The sequence below is a fragment of the Oncorhynchus masou genome, chromosome 12, assembly GCF_036934945.1.
Source record: "Oncorhynchus masou masou isolate Uvic2021 chromosome 12, UVic_Omas_1.1, whole genome shotgun sequence".
NCBI classification, from domain to species: domain Eukaryota; kingdom Metazoa; phylum Chordata; class Actinopteri; order Salmoniformes; family Salmonidae; genus Oncorhynchus; species Oncorhynchus masou.
The window spans coordinates 22,065,787-22,085,863 of NC_088223.1; the positions used below are offsets into that span (position 1 = coordinate 22,065,787).

General features: G+C 42.0%; 1 protein-coding gene across 2 annotated transcripts in view; it reads left to right on the forward strand.

Annotated features, from left to right (window-relative positions):
• The first annotated feature begins 3,929 nt into the window (after positions 1 to 3,929).
• ptk2aa (protein tyrosine kinase 2aa) overlaps positions 3,930 to 20,077 on the forward strand; it is a 159,927-nt gene continuing 143,779 nt past the window's right edge. The window contains exon 1 of one of the 2 annotated variants that reach the window (XM_064979913.1): positions 3,930 to 4,097. The gene's annotated coding sequence lies outside the window, so the exon portion shown is untranslated. The remainder of the gene's footprint in view (positions 4,098 to 20,077) is intronic. The other variant, XM_064979914.1, reaches the window with a different exon arrangement.

A 20,077-nucleotide genomic window follows, 5' to 3' on the forward strand; every position in this document is an offset into this window, starting at 1 on the left:
TTTTAAAAACAATGTTTTTTGGTCATAACTACAACTTTGCTATGAGTTGTAGTGATTGAATCCAGGGACGTCTAAGACCTTTTTTGAGGTTGAATCTATAATACTAGGATTACATTACACAGGTGCCCCGTTGAATCAAGCATCTATACATAAAGTCATTTAGCAGACACTCATATCCAGAGCGACTTAGTCACAATTAGGGTTAAGTGCCTTGCTCAAGGGCACAATTCAACAGATTTGTTTTTACCTAGTCAGCTCTGGGATTTGAACCAGAAACCTTTCGGTTACTGGCCCAGTGCAGGTAGCTACTATGGGTAGGCTACTTGCTACCAACCCACAGACTGGCTGACCAACAAAATTAATCCAACACACATCATGACATCATTTATACACACGTACAGTATATAACAGGAAGACTCCTCCCCTCACAGACATATCATTTCCCAGAAGAAGTATTGTGTGTGGGCTGGTAATGGCTGGAGCAGAATAAGTGGTAAGTTATCAACAACATCAAACACATGGTTTCCATGCGTTTAATGCCATTCCGTTCGCTCCGTTCTAGACATTATGAGCCGTCCTCCCCTCAGCAGCCTACACTGTTCCCTACACAGTGCACTACTTTAGATCTGGGCCCTTGTCAAAAGTAATGCACTATATAAGGAATAGGATGCCATTTGGGACCTTGCTACGCAGAGTAAGGTCTGGTTGCTGGTCATATAGTGTTGCTTCATAATGGCTGATAGTAGGGGTGTTTTTTCAGACTATTTGTATTTACAGTAAAAGGACATGAAATATTGAAGATGAAAATTACCTAGCAAAACTGCATTACCAATTTACCAAACCATTATGTAAGATGGTCTTGGAGCACCATTGTCCTGACCTGGGTCTCTGTCATTTTTCTGTAAACCATGAGGATTGGATGATTCCCTATGCCAAGGGTTACTCCGTTTGGAAGCTTTTAATACTCATAGTGTGTGGGTGTTTTCAAGTGTGTGTGGGTGATTGTGCATAAGGAATAGGAATCTGCCTCTATGAGTCTGCACAGAACGCTGCTGAGTGAACAACCACTTGCTATCGGCAGAGAGGGATGGATGTATGCACAGTATGTGGCAGTTGAACCGAGAGGGGTCTTCATTCTGTGTTTGCCAAATGGATGGAACTCTACCATATCTACTGTATACCGGTATCCGTTCCTTCTATTTGATAGGCAAAATGGTTGGCTACGGTAAATGTCATCTGTACATAGTGGCAAGAAAAAGTATGTGAACCCTTTGGAATTACCTGGATTTCTGCATAGATTTGTCATGAAATGTGATCTGATCTTCATTTAAGTCACAACAATCGACAGTCTGCTTAAACTAATAAAACAAACAACTATATGTTTTCATGTCTTTATTGAACAGATTGTAAACATTCACAGTGCAGTGTGGGAAAGGTATGTGAACCCTTGGATTTCTAACTGGTTGACCCTCCTTTTTGCAGCAAGAATCTCAACCAAACATTTTCTGTAGTTGGGGATCAGGAGGAATTTTGGACCATTCCTCTTTACAAAATGGTATCAGTTCAGCAATATTCTTGGGATATCTGATGTGAAACACTCTTTTGAGGTCATGCCACCGCATCTCAATCGGGTTGAGGTCAGAACTCTGACTGGGCCACTCCAGAAGGAGTATTTTCTTCTGTTAACCATTCTATTGATTAAATTCTGTGTTTTCGGTCGTTGTCCTGTCGCATCACCCAACTTCTGTTGAGCTTCAATGGTGGACAGATAGCCTTACATTCTACTGCAAAATGTCTTGATAAACTTGGGAATTCATTTTTCCGTTGATAGCAAGCCATCCAGGCCCTGAGGCAGCAAAGCAGCTCCCTCCACCATACTTTACAGTGGGGATGAGGTTTTGATGTTGGTGTTCTGTGCCCTTTTTTGTTCTCCACACATAGTGTTGTGTTCCTTCCAAACAACTCAACTTTAGTTTCATCTGTCCACAGAATATTTTGCCAGTAGCACTGTGGAACATCCAGGTGCTCTTTTGCGAAACTCAGACGTGCAGCAATGGTTTTTTTTGGACAGCAGTGGCTTCTTGCGGGGTGTCCTCCCACGAACACCATTCTTGTTTACTGTTTTACGTATCGTAGACTCACCAGAGATGTTAGCATGTCCCAGAGATTTATGTAAGTCTTTAGCTGACATTCTAGGATTCTTCTTAACCTCATTGAGCATTCTGCGCTGTGCTCTTGCAGTCATCTTTGCAGGATAGCCACTCCTAGGGAGAGTAGCAACAGTGCTGAACTTTCTCCATTTATAGACAATTTGTCTTACCGTGGACTGATGAAAATCGAGATTTTTAGAGATACTTTTGTAACCATTTCCTGCTTTATGCAAGTCAACAATTCTTGATCTTAGGTCTTTTGAGATCTATTTTCTTCAAGGCATGATTCACATCAGGCAATGCTGCTAGTGAATAGCAAACTCAAATTGTGTGTTTTTTATAGGTCAGGGCAGCTCGAGCCAACATCTCCAATCTCGTCTCATTGATTGGATTCAAGGTTAGCTGACTCCTGACTCCAATTAGCTTTTGGAGAAGTCATTAGCCTAGGGGTTAACATACTTTTCCCAACCTACACTGAATGTTTAAATGATGTATACAATATAGACAAGAAAAATACAATTTGTGTGTTATTAGTTTAAGCACAACGTGTTTTTCTATTGTTGTGACTTAGATGAAGATCAGATACAATTTTATGACCAATTTATGCATAAATCCAGATAATTCCAAAGGGTTCATATACTTTTTCTTGACACCGTAGTTCAGGCCATGGTGGGTACTGTTAGTTGTATTGAAGTTCCATTGAGTCTCTCTTTATCAAGAGTCCTCGCACTCAACTATTGTATCACACACTTAATCATAGAGAGTGGAAATTATGTTTCCCTTATATATATGATGAATACCACAGTCGTGCACATCCATCACAACACCCATATAGGACTGCAGGTAAGCATTGAATCATTACTGTAATGACAAGATATCAGTCATACACTTACTCTTTGTGGTGGAAATCCAGCAACAACAAAAAACATAGTTGTGATTTCCTCAAATGAGAAGGAGAGTCCGGTTACCAGTGAACAGGTGTTGCTGGCTTTGCACCCCTCTGATGTGGGGGAAGGGTGATGCAATTAGTAAATCGTGGCCCTTTTTGTTGATACATAAATCAGTCTCCAGGTAACTTGACTCCACTGCATGCAGACAGTGTATGCGCCAATGCACACATCATGTCATCAACTTTACTTTGTCCTCGAATGGTAGGGTTGGAGTATATGACCCTAAGCTTGGCTACTTTAGGGGCAACCCCTTCTACTTGAAATGAAACATACTTGTGTGTGTGTGAACAAATTGTGTGCAGAGAAGTAGGATAGCAAGTGGTCATTCAGTCAGATACATACACACACAACCACATAAATATAAACTAAATAAAACCTTTTGAAAATAAGATCGATTCAAATATAGGCAATAACAGCTATGTTCAAAATGATACAGTAGCGTATAACATACAGAACTGCTTAAAATGATTATTACATTCGCAGCTCACAGTAGATCATTTGGAACATTGTCACACAAAAAAAACATACACATCGACTTCTGGGGCAGCCTTAAGTTTTAGAACGTTACATTGAAGCCTTTGATGTCACGTATTACAGTAATTGCTGGGGCATCGCAAAATGAATCACCATGACTTGAAACATTTCAAGTAGAATGCTGTTTTAAAGTAACACTCAAGGTGTGGCGGCATGAATGTTTGGTGAGTGTGTGGCACTGCCTGCTACAGTTTTTCTAACGCCTGCCTGCTTCACAATTTTCCTGTGAGGGGTGTAGTTGCTTCAACTGTAGGCCGGTTGTTCCTGTCAGCCATATTGGAATGCTCGGCTCAGGATGGGGAATATACAGAACTCAACGAGCCTGGAGTGGTGGGGAGAGAAAGGAGAGCGCACGAACCGCTAAGCAACTTCAGTTTTTAACGGATTTAAAACACATATAAACGAGGAATTAAACCGGTTAACTAAAGTGAATTGATCCGACACGCGAATCGGTAAGGACAAAGTGAGTACAGTCATGTTTATTATATTATATTTTTATGTAAAATGTAGGCGGCTTCCAGTTGAAGCCTGTGTGTGTGATGGAGGATTTGCTGTGCCGACACTGACGTTTTCTTCACATAAAATTATAAGTTATTTTCCATATCAGTTAATATTCTGAGGTAATGCTCAATCATTGGTGTTGTCGCTCAATTGATACTTCATCGCTATAATGTGCCAAACGTAACAGTAACGTTAACCAATTCAAGCTAACAAAAAAATGTTGGTTGTCATTGATTAAATCTTCAGGAAAGTAACGTTACTGTACATTTAATAGTTAACAATGACTCGGGAATCTCCAGAAATGGCTGTATATTACATTTCTTTCCACAATATGATCTTAAAGTCTGAGAGCATAGTCCATTCAATTATTGTTTCGTTTGTGTAGTCAATCTAGACTACCTTTCTAAGAGATGTATGTGGTAACTATAGGTAGCCTAGCCTATGGGTGTTTCCTGAAGATTTGTGATTCGCTACAGTTACACCCATGTGAAGCCTACGGCTGCCATTATATTTGACTATTGCCGTGGAATTCGTGTTACTGTTTACAACTGAAAGCTTCGCGTAGCCCGAGGCCCTTTAAATTACAGTGCAGTGAAGGCCTGTATTTTTAGGAGCAGTGAGTGACTCCTGAGTGTAAACCACCAGGCATATATTGTCATTGTTAGGCTACTTTTAGTTCATTTAGCCGAAATCCAGGAGACTCGTGAATGTGATAGGATAGTCTAACGTTCATGTTATACATTATGAAATAAGTCTATATATCACATACTCACTCTCTCTCTCCCTCTCTCTCTCTCTCTCTCTCTCATATACACACACAAAAAGGTGAAATCAGTTTTTGATATGCCATATGACCTTGGTCTGCCATAATATTGTGTTCGTGTTGACTATCCCAATGTTTTTCAGGGACGTTCCAAACATCTACTTGTCTGCTTGAGACTCACAATAAACCTCTGTAAAGAGTGAAGGGTGGAACAGTATTGCACTCTGGGCCACTTGATTAAGTGTCTCGGAGTAGGAGTGCTGATCTTGGATCAGGTTAACCTGGTCCATAATAGTCTGAATTATTACGATTTAAATGGCAATGCTGATCCTAGATCAAAACTCCTACTCTGAGACACTTGACAAATACAGGACCAGATCCCCCACTTTTGAAAGTACACTTTCAGAGCCAGGAGAGCAGATGTGTAGACAGATACAGACTTCATGATGACACATAAACAAACACTTGTACAGTTTGTAATCTAATGGCTTGGCAGTAATAAGGGGGATGAAAGTTAACATACAGACTTTGATTTGACTCATTCATTGCTTAATGAATTCATTCCAAGACTTCCAGGGGCCACTTGATGGGTGTCTGTGAGTACGTGCGTGGATGCATGCTTGTGTCTGTGTCTGTCAGTGTGTGTGCACACGTGACATTGTCCACTGAGTAGGCCTAGACCTAACCATATTCATCATATCCACCTCAGGCAAGTTGGGATCCCACACGGACATAGGCTATATTCCACATCATCCTCCTTATTCTGCCTATTGTTGTTTTAGCTGCAGAGGAAGAGGAGCTGTGCCTGAAGCAGCGGCTGTGACAGGAAGGACAAATTAACAATGTTCTCCAGTTGTGCTGCTGCATTCTGCATTAGATTGGTCTTCCAGGATGCAGCCTAGCCTGGCTGCCTCACACACACAAGACACACTGTCCCTCAGGATTCTGGGGGGGAAACGCCTTTTTCCTCTCTACTCAGCAGCAGCAGTTTCATATTGTGTGTGTGAGAGATTGAGAAGAGAGAGGATTTGCTGTGCTGTGATGCAGCTGTGGCTATTATGTGAGTTGTTGTGTTGCATTTTGACCTGATGAGCTGCAGTGGTAAATAACATGTTTCACAAACACACGTTTAGAGTAGGTCTGTTCTGCTGCTGGCATTTATAATGGACACGTTGGAGTTCCAGCCTCAGATCCCTAAACCATAATTACAAAACAAAGATGGAGTGTCTTTGTGTGTGTCTGTGTCCATTTTGAACACTTTGTTTCATTATTCTCTCAATTTCTTTGGTCGGAGGCGTAAATAACAGATTAACATCAAGTTTATTGCTTCCACTCGGTCCGCAGCATGGTTTCACAGCCAGCATCATGTTGCAGTTCACTCCAAGTTTAATTGACTCCAGTTTCCCTCTGATCATAGCTTGTATGTTTCATAGATGTGTTCATTCATAACTCTTTGAACTCTCTCTATGAGAATGGATGAGTTGATTGAAAACAGTTGTTGTTTTCAGTCTGTATGTAAATGCCTGCGTGTGTGATTGTCCTCTATTATAAACTATATTATATATTAAGCAATAAGGCCTGGGGGGAGGTGTGGTATATGGCCAATATACCATGGCTAAGGGTTGTTCTTAAACGCGTCCAATGTAATTAGAGCAGTAAAAATAAATGTTTTGTCATATCCGTGGTATATGGTCTGTTATACCATGGCTGTCAGCCAATCGGCATTCTGGGCTTGAACCACCCATTTTTTAATATATTATAAAGTGTACTGTGATAGCCTTAGCAGCATAATCTTAAATGAATAGTGTGGAGGATACTGGCTACTGATTACTGTATTGGCTGACTGACCTGTCAATTGAAGTCAATGACTATGTGAGGCTGCTTGACAGCCTTTATTCTCTTCCTCTATTAAGTCTCAATTAGGAAAATTGTGTTGTCTTACACTGTGAAAAAAACACAAAAACAACCATATATTGTGAAAAAAACCAGTGTGGATAAACTGAGGTATTGTCAAATTAAATAGAAGTTTATTGGTTACATACACAGATTTGCAGGTGCAGCGAAGTGCTAGTGTTTCCTACTCCAACAGTGCAGTAATACCTACCAATTAAAAACAATACACACAAAATCTGAAATATCAGAATGAGAGATGTCAGAGACCGGAATATAAATATAGTAGTATGTGGACACCTGTTCGTCAAACATCTCATTCCAAAATCATGGGCATAAATATGGAGTTGGTCCCCCCTTTAACTGCTATAACAGCCTCCAATCTTCTGTGAAGGCGTTCCATGATGTTGCAACATTGCTGTGGGGACTTGCTTCCATTCAGCCACAAGAGCATTAGTGTGGTCGGGCACTGATGTTGGGCGATTAGGCCTGGCTCGCAGTCAGCGTTCCAATTCATCCAAAGGTTACCAATGGGGTTGAGGTCAGGGCTCTGTGCATGCCAGTCCAGTTCTTCCACACGATCTCGGCAAACCAAATATACTGAAATTTAAATGTAAAGTATTCACACCCCTAAGTCAATACATGATAAAATCAACTTTGGCAGTGATTGCAGTCTTTCTTTGTAAGTCTCTAAGAAATTTGCACACCTGGATTGTTCAATATTTGCACGTTATCTTTTTAAATTGAACCTTTATTTAACCAGGCAAGTCAGTTAAGAACAAATTCTTATTTGCGATAACGACCTGCCTCTCTCGTTGCACGCCACGAGGAGACTGCCTGTTACGCGAATGCAGTAAGCCAAGATAAGTTGCTAGCTCGCATTAAACTTATCTTATAAAAAACAATCAATCATAATCACTGGTTAACTACACATGGTTGATGATATTACTAGATATTATCTAGTGTGTCCTGTGTTGCATATAATCTGACTGCATTCAAGTATCTGACTGAGCGGTGGTAGGCAGAAGCAGGCGCGTAAACATTCATTCAAACAGCAGTTTTGTGCGTTTTGCTAGCAACTCTTCATTGTGCGTCAAGCATTGCGCTGTTTATGACTTCAAGCCTATCAACTCCCGAGATGAGGCTGGTGTAACCGAAGTGAAATGGCTGGCTAGTTAGTGCGCGCTAATAGCGTTTCAAACGTCATTCGCTCTGGGACTGTGGTTGTTTCCCTTACTCTGCACGGGTAACACTGCTTCGAGGGTGGCTGTTGTTGTTGTGTTCCTGGTTGGAGCCCTGGGAGGAGCAAGGAGAGGGACGGAAGCTATACTGTTCCACTGGCAATACTAAAGTGCCTATAAGAACATGTTCTGAGCAAGGAACTTAATTGTCATTATTACAAATACGTTTTTTTATTTTTTTAAATCGTCCGATTTAATCGGTATCGGCTGTTTTGGTCCTCCAATAATCGGTATCGCTATCAGCATTGAAAAATCATAATCGGTCGACATCTAGTTTGGACAGTATATTATATGTAACTGAGTGGGTGGATGAATCAGTTGAACACACCTGACCAGACTGTGGCGTATTGTTACATGTATTAAAAGCTCTGAATGGTCAAGTGGCCTTATAGCATTTACTGCGATGCAGCCTCCGCAGACTTCAGGGCTTTCATACTTCTTGCGCTTAGTCAAGCACAGCAGAGCTATTGTGAAGGAAGTTGTCAAGGAAGTGACAATGTTTATACAGGACGTACCGCCCCCACCTACCATCAACCAATCATGTCAATGCGGAGCTATGCCCTCCGCATTGTTACAAAATTTGAGAGGCGCACGGCAATGTGATACGGAGGTCAATTTGGCCTGCACAAGCCTCCAGAGGCTCAGCAATTGCGTCACACCCTCCATACGGAGCCTCCGACCACATTTTTGGAATAACCATAAATTGACTTTTAGACATTCAGACCTGGTCTGTGTCCTAAATGGCACCCATAGGCATCCTATAGGGCTCTGGTCAAAAGTATGGCACTTTTAGGGAGGGAATATGGTGTCATTGTAGCCCTGGTCTTCTGCAGTGTCTGGGAGATGGTGTTTTTGACCTTTAGTTTGAATCCATTCATAATGCGTTTAACATACAGTCATGCTACTAATATTATATGGCTGTAAGTCAAAGCATCACCTTTCACTGGTGGCGAGGACAACGTTACAGTTGTTAGACATTTTGGATTTATGTTTGTAATCCTGTGGTGTGCTTTGAGCATCATGGGGAAGTTGCTACTCCTCTTTCCATTCAAATCATTCTCAATGTTTCTGAAAGAAAAATGGTTCCACATGTCCATGGTCTGAATGCCCCTGGGCATAGTGTTGTGCTTGTTTTAGATGAATACAGTACAGTTAATCCTGGTACACATTTAATCAACTTCAATGAACATAAACAAATCTAACAACTTCCAGGTCTTTTTCCATGAGTGGTTTCTTTGTAAAGGGGCTAAAACGAAGGAGATGGGGGAGCTAAAGTGAACCCAAACTACTACCCTCCACTACACTCCACTAGCCTCCACTACCCTGACTATGTTTCCCCTCAAGCTAAAGGTTCCAGCGTTCTTTCTGGCTGCATCCCACATGGAATCCTATTCCCTAAATAGTGCACTACTTCTAACACTATATATATGTTCGTTTCCCATTGCAAATCATTTAGCTACGGTGTGTCCTGGCCTAGTGAACACTCCCCCGGCCCGGGCCTACTGTGGCCTTAGCAGGCAGGATCAAGGACAGGAAGAGGAAAACAAACAAAGCCAGGTCTGTCTGCCAGCCATTCTCTTCCATCCAGGAGATGAAGATCTATGCAGAGCATGTCAGGGACCACAGTGTAGCCTCGGTAACTGGTGAGAGATATACGCACTATCCCCACTACCATTTCTCTTTGCATGTTTAGCTATCACATATGCAGCACATACCCTGTATGTCAACTCCCTCTAAAGGTAAATAGAAGACAATATACAGTAGGCAGCCACATATGTTTTCTTACATAGAAGAGGACAGGGCATGTTACAGGAGGCACAATGAAGGAAAGCTTCTGTAGTGTGTAGGCACATCTGTTTTTTACATGGAAGACCATTGCTTTGACTTCCGGCTGTAATGGAAAGACAATAGCCATTTCTTAGCCTAGATCGGGACGGGGTCGAGTACTGTCGCACCTGCAGTCAGGATATAGGCTATTTGGGACAGTGAGAAGCCATATAGGAAGGCTAAGGTGGTCAGTCAGACACTTGAGACCTGTACTGAATGTGTCTAGACTATCTTTAGCGAGCTGCCTGGCTTCTCAGAACTTTTCATACCATGCGTTCTACTGGAAGGTAAGGACTACCCAGCCTCACTGTCATGCTGTCTGTCTGGATCAGGGATGAGTCTCACTGTCATGCTGTCTGTCTGGACCAGGGGTGAGTCTCACTGTCATGCTTTCTGTCTGGACCAAGGGTGAGTCTCACTGTCATGCTGTCTGTCTGGACCAGGGGTGAGTCTCACTGTCATGCTGTCTGTCTGGATCAGGGGTGAGTCTCACTGTCATGCTGTCTGTCTGGACCAGGGGTGAGTCTCACTGTCATGCTGTCTGTCTGGACCAGGGGTGAGTCTCACTGTCATGCTGTCTGTCTGATTCAGGGGTGAGTCTCACTGTCATGCTGCCTGTCTGGATCAGGGGTGAGTCTCACTGTCATGCTGTCTGTCTGATTCAGGGGTGAGTCTCACTGTCATGCTGCCTGTCTGGATCAGAGTTGAGTGTATCCCTGGGCATCTAGGTTTAGATACCTTGACCAGGAAGTATTGAACAGCAATACAAGATGGGATAAACACACTGACTCTCTCAGCCCAACTATTCCTCACTGACATTTATCCAGGCTGGTTGGAGAACTAGGACCAGAATGTTGTGGTCGGCGAACACTGGAATGCGTTACAGATTCATTAAAAAAAAATAATAATAATATTGGCAGTGGCAAGGCATTCTACACAAGCATTCTTGTTTTTTGAATTAGACTTCTAATAGTTTTCATACAGTTGTACTGTAGTACAGCACATTCAGAAAGTATTCAGAGCCCTTGACTTGTCCCTCATTTTGTTACATTACAGCCTTATTCTAAAATGGATTAAATACATTTTTTAACTCATCAATCTATACACAATACACCATAATGACAAAGTGAAAACAGGTTTTTCAAATTTTTTGCAAATGTATAAAATATAAAACAAAAATAAGTATTCAGACCCTTTGCTATGAGACTCTAAAAATGAGCTCAGGTGCATCCTGTTTCCATTGATCATTCTTAAGATATTTGTACAACTAGATAGGAGTCCACCTGTGGTAAATTCAATTGATTGGACAAGATTTGGAAAGGCACACACCTGTCTCTATAAGGTCCCATAGTTGACAGTGCATGTCAGAGCAAAACCAAGCCATGAGGTCGACGGAATTGTCCGTAGAGCTCCGAGACAGGATTGAATTGAGGCACAGATCTGGGGAAGGGCACCAAAACTTTTCTGCAGCATTGAAGGTCCCCAAGAACACAGTCGCCTCCATCACTCTTAAAATTAAAGAAGTTTGGAACCACCAAGACTCTTCCTAGAGCTGGCCTCCCGGCCAAATTGAGCAACCGGTGGAGAAGGGCCTTGGTCAGGGAGGTGACCAAGAATCCGATGGTCACTCTGACAGAGCCCCATAGGTTCTCCCATTTCCATAGAGGAACTTTCATAAGGACAACCATCTCTGCAGCTCTACACCAATCAGGCCTTTATGGTAGAGTGGCCAGACGGAAGTCACTCCTCAATAAATTGCACACGACAGCCGCTTGGAGTTTGTCAAAAGGCACCTAAATTACTCTGACCAGGAGAAACAAGATTCTCTGGTCTGATGAAACCAAGATTAAACTATTTGGCCTGAATGCCAAGTGTCATGTCTGGAGGAAACCTGGCACCATCCCTACGGTGAAGCATGGTTGGGACAGCATCATGCTGTGGGGATGTTTTTCAGTGACTGGGAGACTAGTCAGGCTCGAGGGAAAGATGAACGGAGCAAAGTACAGAGAGATCCTTGATGAAAATCTGCTCAGGACCTCAGACTGGGGCTAAGGTTCACCCTCCAACATGACAATGACCCTAAGCACACAGCCAAGACACCGCAGGAGTGGCTTCAGGACAAGTCTCTGAATGTCCTTGAGTGGCCCAGCCAGAGCCCGGACTGGAGCCCGATCGAACATCTCTGGAGAGACCTGAAAACAGCTGTGCAGTGACGCTCCCCATCCAACCTGACAGAGCTTGAGAGGATCTGCAGAGAAGAATGGGAGAAACTCCCCAAATACAGGTGTGCCAAGCTTGTAGCATCATACCTAAGAAGACTCAAGGCTGTAATCGCTGTCAAAGGCGCTTCAACAAAGTACTGAGTAAAGGGTCTGAATACTTATGTAAATGTCATATTTCAGTTTTTTGGGGTCATTATGTGGTATTCATTGAAGATTATTGAGGATAAAAAAACTATGAAATCCTTTTTAGAATAAGGCTGTCTCTCACAGTCTCCCTTTGTCTCTCTCCCTTTCCGTCTCTCAGTCTCCCTTTCTGTCTCTTTCCCTTTCCGTCTCTCTCCCTTTCCCTCTCTTCCTGGCCATATCTCCCAGTCTCCCTTTCCATCTCATTCCCTTTCTCTCTCTTTCCCTTTCCGTCTCTTTCCCTTTCCATCTCTCTCCCTCGCTCCCTTTCCATCTCGCTCCCTTTAAATCTCGCTCCCTTTCCATCACTCTCTCTTTCCACCACCTTCTTTCCATGTCTCTTCCTCTCAATCGCTCCCTTTCTCCCTTTCCATCTCTCTCCCTTTCTCTCTCTAATAGTGAAGAGATCAAAACTATGAAATAACAATTATGTAGTAACCAAAAAAGTGTTAAATAAATCCAAATATATTTTAGATTCTTCAAAGTAGCCAGCCTTTGCCTTGATGACAGCTTTGCACACGCTTGACATTTTCTCAACCAGATTCACTTGGAATGCTTTGCCAACAGTCTTGAACGAGTTCCCACATATGCTGAGCATTTGTTGGCTGCTTTTCCTTCACTCTGCGGTCCAACTAATCCCAAACCATCTCATTTGGTTTTAGGTCAGGTGATTGTGGAGGCCAGGTCATCTGATGCAGTACTCCATCACTCTCCTTCTTGGTCAAAAAGCCCTTACACAGCCTGGAGTAGTGTAGGGTAATTGTCATGCTGAAAAACAAATGAGAGTCCCACTAAGCGCAAACCTGATGGGATGGCGTATTGCTGCAGAATGCTGTGGGAGCCATGCTTGTTAAGTGTGCCTTGAATTCTAAATAAATCACCGACAGTGTCACCAGCACAGCACCCTCCACATCATCACACCGCCTCCATGCTTCACGGTGAGAACCACACAAGCGGAGATCATCCGTTCACCTACTCTGCGTCTCACAAAGACACAGCGGTTGGAACCAAAAATCTAAAATTTGGACTCATCAGACCAAAGGACATATTTCAACCAGTCTAATGTCCTTTGCTCGTGTTTCTTGGCCCAAGCAAGTTTCTTCTTATTGGTGTTCTTTAGTAGTGGTTTCTTTGCAGCAATTGACCATGAAGGCCTGATTCACGCAGTCTCCTCTGAACAGTTGATGTTGAGATGTGTCTTTTACTTGACCTCTGTGAAGCATTTATTTGGTCTGCAATTTCTGAGGCTGGTAACTCTTATGAACTTATCCTCTGCAGCAGAGGTATCTCTGGGTCTTTCTTTCCTGTGGCGGTCCTCATGAGAGCCGGTTTTATCACAGCATTTGATGTTTTTTGCGACTGCACTTGAAGAAACTTTCAAAGTTCTTGAAGTTTTTCGTATTGACTGACCTTCATTTATTAAAGTAATGATGGACTGTCGTTTCTCTTTGCTTATTTGAGCTGTTCTTGCTATAATATGGATTTGGTCTTTTACCAGTTAGGGCTATCTTCTATATACCACCCCTACCTTGTCACAACACAACTGATTTGCTCAAATGCATTAAGAAGGAAAGAAATTCCACAAATGAACTTTTAACAAGGCACACCTGTTAATTGAAATACATTCCAGGTGACTACCTCACGAAGCTGGTTGAGAGAATGCCAAGTGTGTGCAAAGCTGTCATCAAGCAAATAGAAAATACAGTACATTTTTGTTGCCCTCCCTCGAGCTGGATAGCACCCTCCACTTTGTCCATTGACACCATTGATGTGTGAAGGAAAAGGCTCAGGAACGTTAGAGAACAAACTGCTTTCAAATACATTTTCCAAAATTGTATGTGTTAAGCACAACCACTTTCGTAGTTGGCTCCTTAGCTAAGGCGTCATCATGATGAAGGTAGTTAGCTACCCACAGTGTTCAGTCAACGAAGTGAGAATGGTTTCTTGCCTTCACATGCTTTGATTTCTGCAACGGTAGTAGGCACGAATGCACTGTGGAGCAAGGAAACGTGCAGTGTTACGCTGATCATACCGTCCTTCACAGGTAGTCATGTTAGATTGTTATGGATTAGTACACGTATGTTAATTAATCCGTTCTTTATTGGTCCTCTTGATATAGCTGTATGTCAACATTAGGCTGCTAATGATGTGATAGTTGTCAATTCTCCAATGACAACATGGCATGTTGAATAAATGGTTGCCTAGTAGTCAGACCTAGCTTGATGGATGAGGTCAGGGATTGAGATCTGCAACAAGCTCATACAGGCCGAGTTCAGTTGTTTCATATTCCAAATAGCCTGTAGTAAGAGACACTACTACATTGCATCCAGTAATTTACTTATTTAGAATGTTCTCCTGAATCAAAATGAAGAAGAAGCCAGTTTACATTTTCACTAAACTATCCCCATAAAGACACCTATTAATTAGAATAGTCATTACCCCTAAATTGAATCTAGAAAAATGGGAAAGTGTGTCATTGAGACCACCTCAATTTTATTTAGGATCAAACACAAGATTTCTTAATCTAAAGCAAACTGAACAAAACAGGGAGGAACTTACCTGAATTCGCCCAAGAGAAACTCTTTTTAGTGGCAAAATGTTCCATTATGCAACTGTTTGGACTAATGATTACACCCCTGATTGTACATTTACGTATTTCTAGTTAGTTACTGAAGAGCAGCCAAGTACCAAGTAGTCTATAGCCTTCCGATCCTCTGAGACAGTCTTCTGCCAACATCATTATTAGACTAGAAATATAAATTTGCCGATGACTTGAGCAGTGAGGGTTGTCACACGCGTGCCGCCACCGGGCTGAAGTGGTACTCTTCGAGGTTGGCAGGTCTGCATTTATGACGCAACCGTGATATTTAAAGGTCAATAGATATTCATGCACAAGAGGCTGCCTGGCCTGCTTTACATTTATCACAACTCCTTCATATCTGTCACGCACCAGCACTGTAGCTGATTTGTACTTTGTAACAAGCCCTTATAGCCCAGCGGCACTAAACGGTTTGTTATTCGGCAACAAATCCTTTCCTGGTTATAGGCATATGTGCAGTAGTTAGACGTGTTCACAATCACTCTTGAGTCCGTTTCATGGCGAGCCTGTTTCTATTTCCTCTGCATCTTCTCCCCCCATTTCTCAGTTGAATTTTGTTGGCTAGGCAGTGAGCAGGTAGGGGCGGTGAAACTCGTAGGCTGTCATAGCGTACGGTACACGATGCAAGGTTGCTGCCAGCCTGTGGAATTCCAGCAGGTGTGAGGGAAGATAAGGAAGCTCAGTGAGGCTCTGTCATATCTGCCACCCCCCCTGTACTGTCACCACTGGCCCCATTTAGCTTTCTCTCTCTTCTCTCCTCTTTCTCTCTCTCTCTCTCTCAATCTCTCTCTTTCTCTCTGTTTCGCTCTCAATTAATTTCAAAGTGCTTTATTGGCATGGTAAGCATGTTTACATTGCCAAAGCAAGTGAAATAGATAATAAACAAAAGTGAAATAAACAATACCATTTAGAGTAAACATTACACTCACAAGTTTCAAATGAATAGAGACATTTAAAATGTCATATTATGGCTATGTACAGTGTTGTAACAATGTGAAAATAGTTAAAGTACAAAAGGGAAAATAAAAAATTAGTATGGGTTGTATTTACAGTGGTGTTTTTTTTTATGGTTGCCTGTTCACAAAGGTCACAAGTCTTGCTGTTGTGATTGCACACTTGTATTTCACCTAATAGATATGGGAGTTTATCAAAATTGGATTTGTTTTCAAATTCTTTGTGGGTCTGTGTAATCTGAGTAAAATACATAATGTTTCTCTAATATGGTTAGGAAGTACAGCTCAGTTTCCACCTCATTTTGTGGGCAGTGTGCACATAGTCTGTCTTCTCTTGAGCCAAGTCTGCCTGCGGCGGCCTCTCTCAATAGCAAAGCTATGCTCACAAAGTCTGTACATAGAAAAGCTTTGACTAATTGGGATGTTTTTGATGGCGTAGAAGGCCCTTCTTGCCTTGTCTCTCAGATCGTTCACAGCTTTGTGGAAGTTAGCTTTTGTGCTGATGTTTAGGCTGAAGGATGTATTGTTTTTTGTGTGCTCAAGGGCAACGGTGTCAAGATGGAATTTGTTTTCGTGGTCCTGGAAACTGGACCTTTTTTGGAACACCATTATTTTTGTCTTGCTGCGATTTACTGTCAAGGTCCAGGTCTGACAGAATCTGAGCAGAAGATCTAGGTGCTGCTGTAAGCCCTCCTTGGTTGGGGACTGAAGCACCAGATCATCAGCAAACAGTGGACATTTGATTTCAGATTCAAGTAGGGTGAGGACGGGTGCTGCAGACTGTTCTAGTGCCCTTGCCAATTTGTTGATATATATAAACACTACCGTTCAAAAGTTTGTGGTCACATAGAAATGTCCTGTTTTTGAAAGAAAAGCAAGGTTTTTTTTGTCCCTTAAAATAACAACAAATTGATCAGAAATACAGTGTAGACATTGTTAATGTTGTAAATGACTATTGTAGCTGGAAACGGCTGATTTAAAAAAAATGGAATATCTATATAGGCGTGCAGAGGCCCATTATCAGCAACCATCACTCCTGTGTTCCAATGGCACGTTATGTTAGCCAATCCAAGTTTATCATTTTAAAAGGCTAATTGATCATTAGAAAACCCTTTTGCAATTATGTTAGCACAGCTGAAAACTGTTTCTGATTAAAGAAGCAATAAAACTGGCCTTCTTTAGACTAGTTGAGTATCTGAAGCATCAGCATTTGTGGGTTCAATTACAGGCTCAAAATGGCGAGAAACAAAGACCTTTCTTCTGAAACTCATCAGTCTATTCTTGTTCTGAGAAATTAAGGCTATAAATTGCCAAGAAACTGAAGATCTCGTTCAACGCTGTGTACTACTCCCTTCACAAAACAGCGCAAACTGGCTAGAATAGAAAGAGTGGGAGGCCCCGGTACACAACTGAGCAAGAGGACAAGTACACATTAGAATGTCTAGTTTGAGAAACAGACGCCTCACTAGTCCTCAACTGGCAGCTTCATTAAATTGTACCCGCAAAACACCAGTCTCCACGTAAACAGTGAAGAGGCGACTCCGGGATGCTGGCCTTCTATGCAGAGTTCCGCTGTCGAGTGTCTGTGTTCTTTTGCCCATCTTAATCTTTTATTTTTATTGGCCAGTCTGAGATATGGCTTTTTCATTGCAGCTCTGCCTAGAAGGCCAGCATCCCGGGGTCGCCTCTTCACTGTTGACGTTGAGACTGGTGTTTTGCGGGTACTATTTAATGAAGCTGCCAGTGGGGGAATTGTGTGGCGTCTGTTTCATTTTACCACAACTTTGGAAGTATGCTTGGAGTCATTGTCCATTTGGAAGACGCATTTGCAACCAAGCTTTAACTTCCTGACTGATGTCTTGAGATGTTGCTTCAATATATCCACAGAATTTTCCTTCCTCATGATGCCATCTATTTTGTGAAGTGCACCAGTCCCTCCTGCAGCAAAGCACCCCCACAACATGATGCTGCCATCCCGTGCTTCACAGTTGGGATGGTGTTCTTCAGCTTGCAAGCCTCCGCCTTTTTCCTCCAAACATAACGATGGTCATTATGGCCAAACAGTTCTATTTTTGTTTCATCAGACCAAAAACTACGATCTTTGTCCCCATGTGCAGTTGTAAACCGTAGTCTGGCTTTTTTTTATGGCTGCTTTGGAGCAGTGGCTTCTTCCTTGCTGAGTGGCCTTTCAGGTTATGGAAACTTCTGACTTCAACTATATATATTTAGTGTTTAATTGGTATATTGTAATTCCTTCGCCACCATGGCCTAATTATTGCCTTTACCTCCCTTATCTTACCTCATTTGCACACACTGTATATAGACTTTTTACGTGTTGTTGTATGTGTCCAACTGCTTTGCTTTATATTGGCCAGGTCGCAGTTGTAAATGAGAACTTGTTCTCAACTGGCCTACCTGGTTAAATAAAGGGGAAGTATATGTATATATATATATATATATATTTGTCAGAATCCCCCGTCTAATATCTATAACCCTCTTATCAGGAAATAATTCCTTGAAGAGAGCACATATTAGCTAGGCAATAACATTTACTTAGTTGTGTAGGATGGAAAAATTGCTCTGAAATGGTCTGTCGATGGGTGATTGGTGCTGGTCTGTCTTTGTCATGGTGTGTTAGATGGGCTGCTTGCTGATGGAATGCTGATGTGTAGCTTTCAGGGTTTGGCTCAGCATATGTTCGACACTGTGTCTATCTGGAAGTAGCACCTCAAGACCCCAAATATTTTGAGTGACAAGTTTGTCTGGGTGTACCTGTGGAGGGGGTGTATTGAGAAACCTGGCTGGAAACAGTGAGACACATGATACAAACAAATAGTCATGGAGACCTGGAAGTCTATTTGTGGGTGTCTGGAGTTTCTGACGTGTTCTCTCATAGGTGTGTTTTCTGTCTGTGCAAGACAGCTGTCTGGGGAAAATACTGCAACTAAAGCAGGTATCCAATACCACCCCTACCACAAACACTTTTATCATTTGTGATGTGTGAGTGTGGCCCATGGCTTATATTGCCATGAAATTAGGCTAGACCTATTACCAATTTGGTCCTGTGTTTGGTAAGACAGCGTGTGTCTGTTTCTCTGACAGGGCATGTTCAGGTACATTAGAGCCTTATTCAGGTACAGTAGAGCTCAGAATGTTTATTTTGTTGTAATAATGTCATGTTCTGTTATGTCGCTTTATTTTTGTTTGTCATTTTGCATTAGCCTGTGAACTCCTCACTAAAACTCCGAAATGTAACTGTTTATAATCACCGCCTTCTCCCACAGACTGCTGATTCAACCAGTAGTAACATGTGTTGTGACTGTAAAACCTGCCAGTAATCATTGTTCTGTTTCTTTGTAGTCTCAGTGTGACATGTCTGGAATTTGAACCCAGTATGTGTGGGTTGGCCTTGGTTTAGTTGTTCTGTATTATTCATCCTCACTACTGCATTTCACTCCACTAGCAGTGTTTCCCCTAGGATTTTTTTCAGCAGTGGTGGCAATGGTGCACTGCTATTAGCGTTAGCGCAATGACATGTTAGCTGTTCCCATAGACTTCCGGTCATTGAGCCATCAACTATCCATTTAAAAGCACGTCTAGGCGGAAATAAATAAATATACATATACAGTACCAGTCAAAAGTTTGGACACACCTACTCATTCCAGGGTTTTCTTTATTTTGACAATATTCTAAAAAAAAATATAATAGTGAAGACCTATAAATAGACCTATGAAATAACACATATGGAATCATGTAGTAACCAAAATGGTGTTACACAAATAAAAATATTTCTGATATTTGAGATTCTTCAAAGTAGGCACCCTTTGCCTTGATGACAGCTTTGCACACTCTTGGCATTCTCTCAACCAGCTTCATGGGGTAATCACCTGGAATGCATTTCAATTAACAGGTGTGCCTTGTTAAAAGGACTGTCATTTCTCTTTGCTTATTTGAGCTGTTCTTGCCATAATATGGACTTGGTGTTTTACCAAATAGGGCTATATTCTGTATACCACCCCTACCTTGTCATAACACAACTGATTGGCACAAACGCATTAAGAAGGAAAGAAATTCAACAAATGAACTTTTAACAAGGCACACCTACACCTGTTAATTGAAATGCATTCCAGGTGACTATCTCATGAAGCTGGTTGAGAGAATGCCAAGTGTGTGCTAAGCTGTCATCAAGGCAAAGGGTGGCTTCTTTGACGAATCTCAAATACAAAATATATTTTTATTTGTTTAACACTGTTTTGGTTACTAC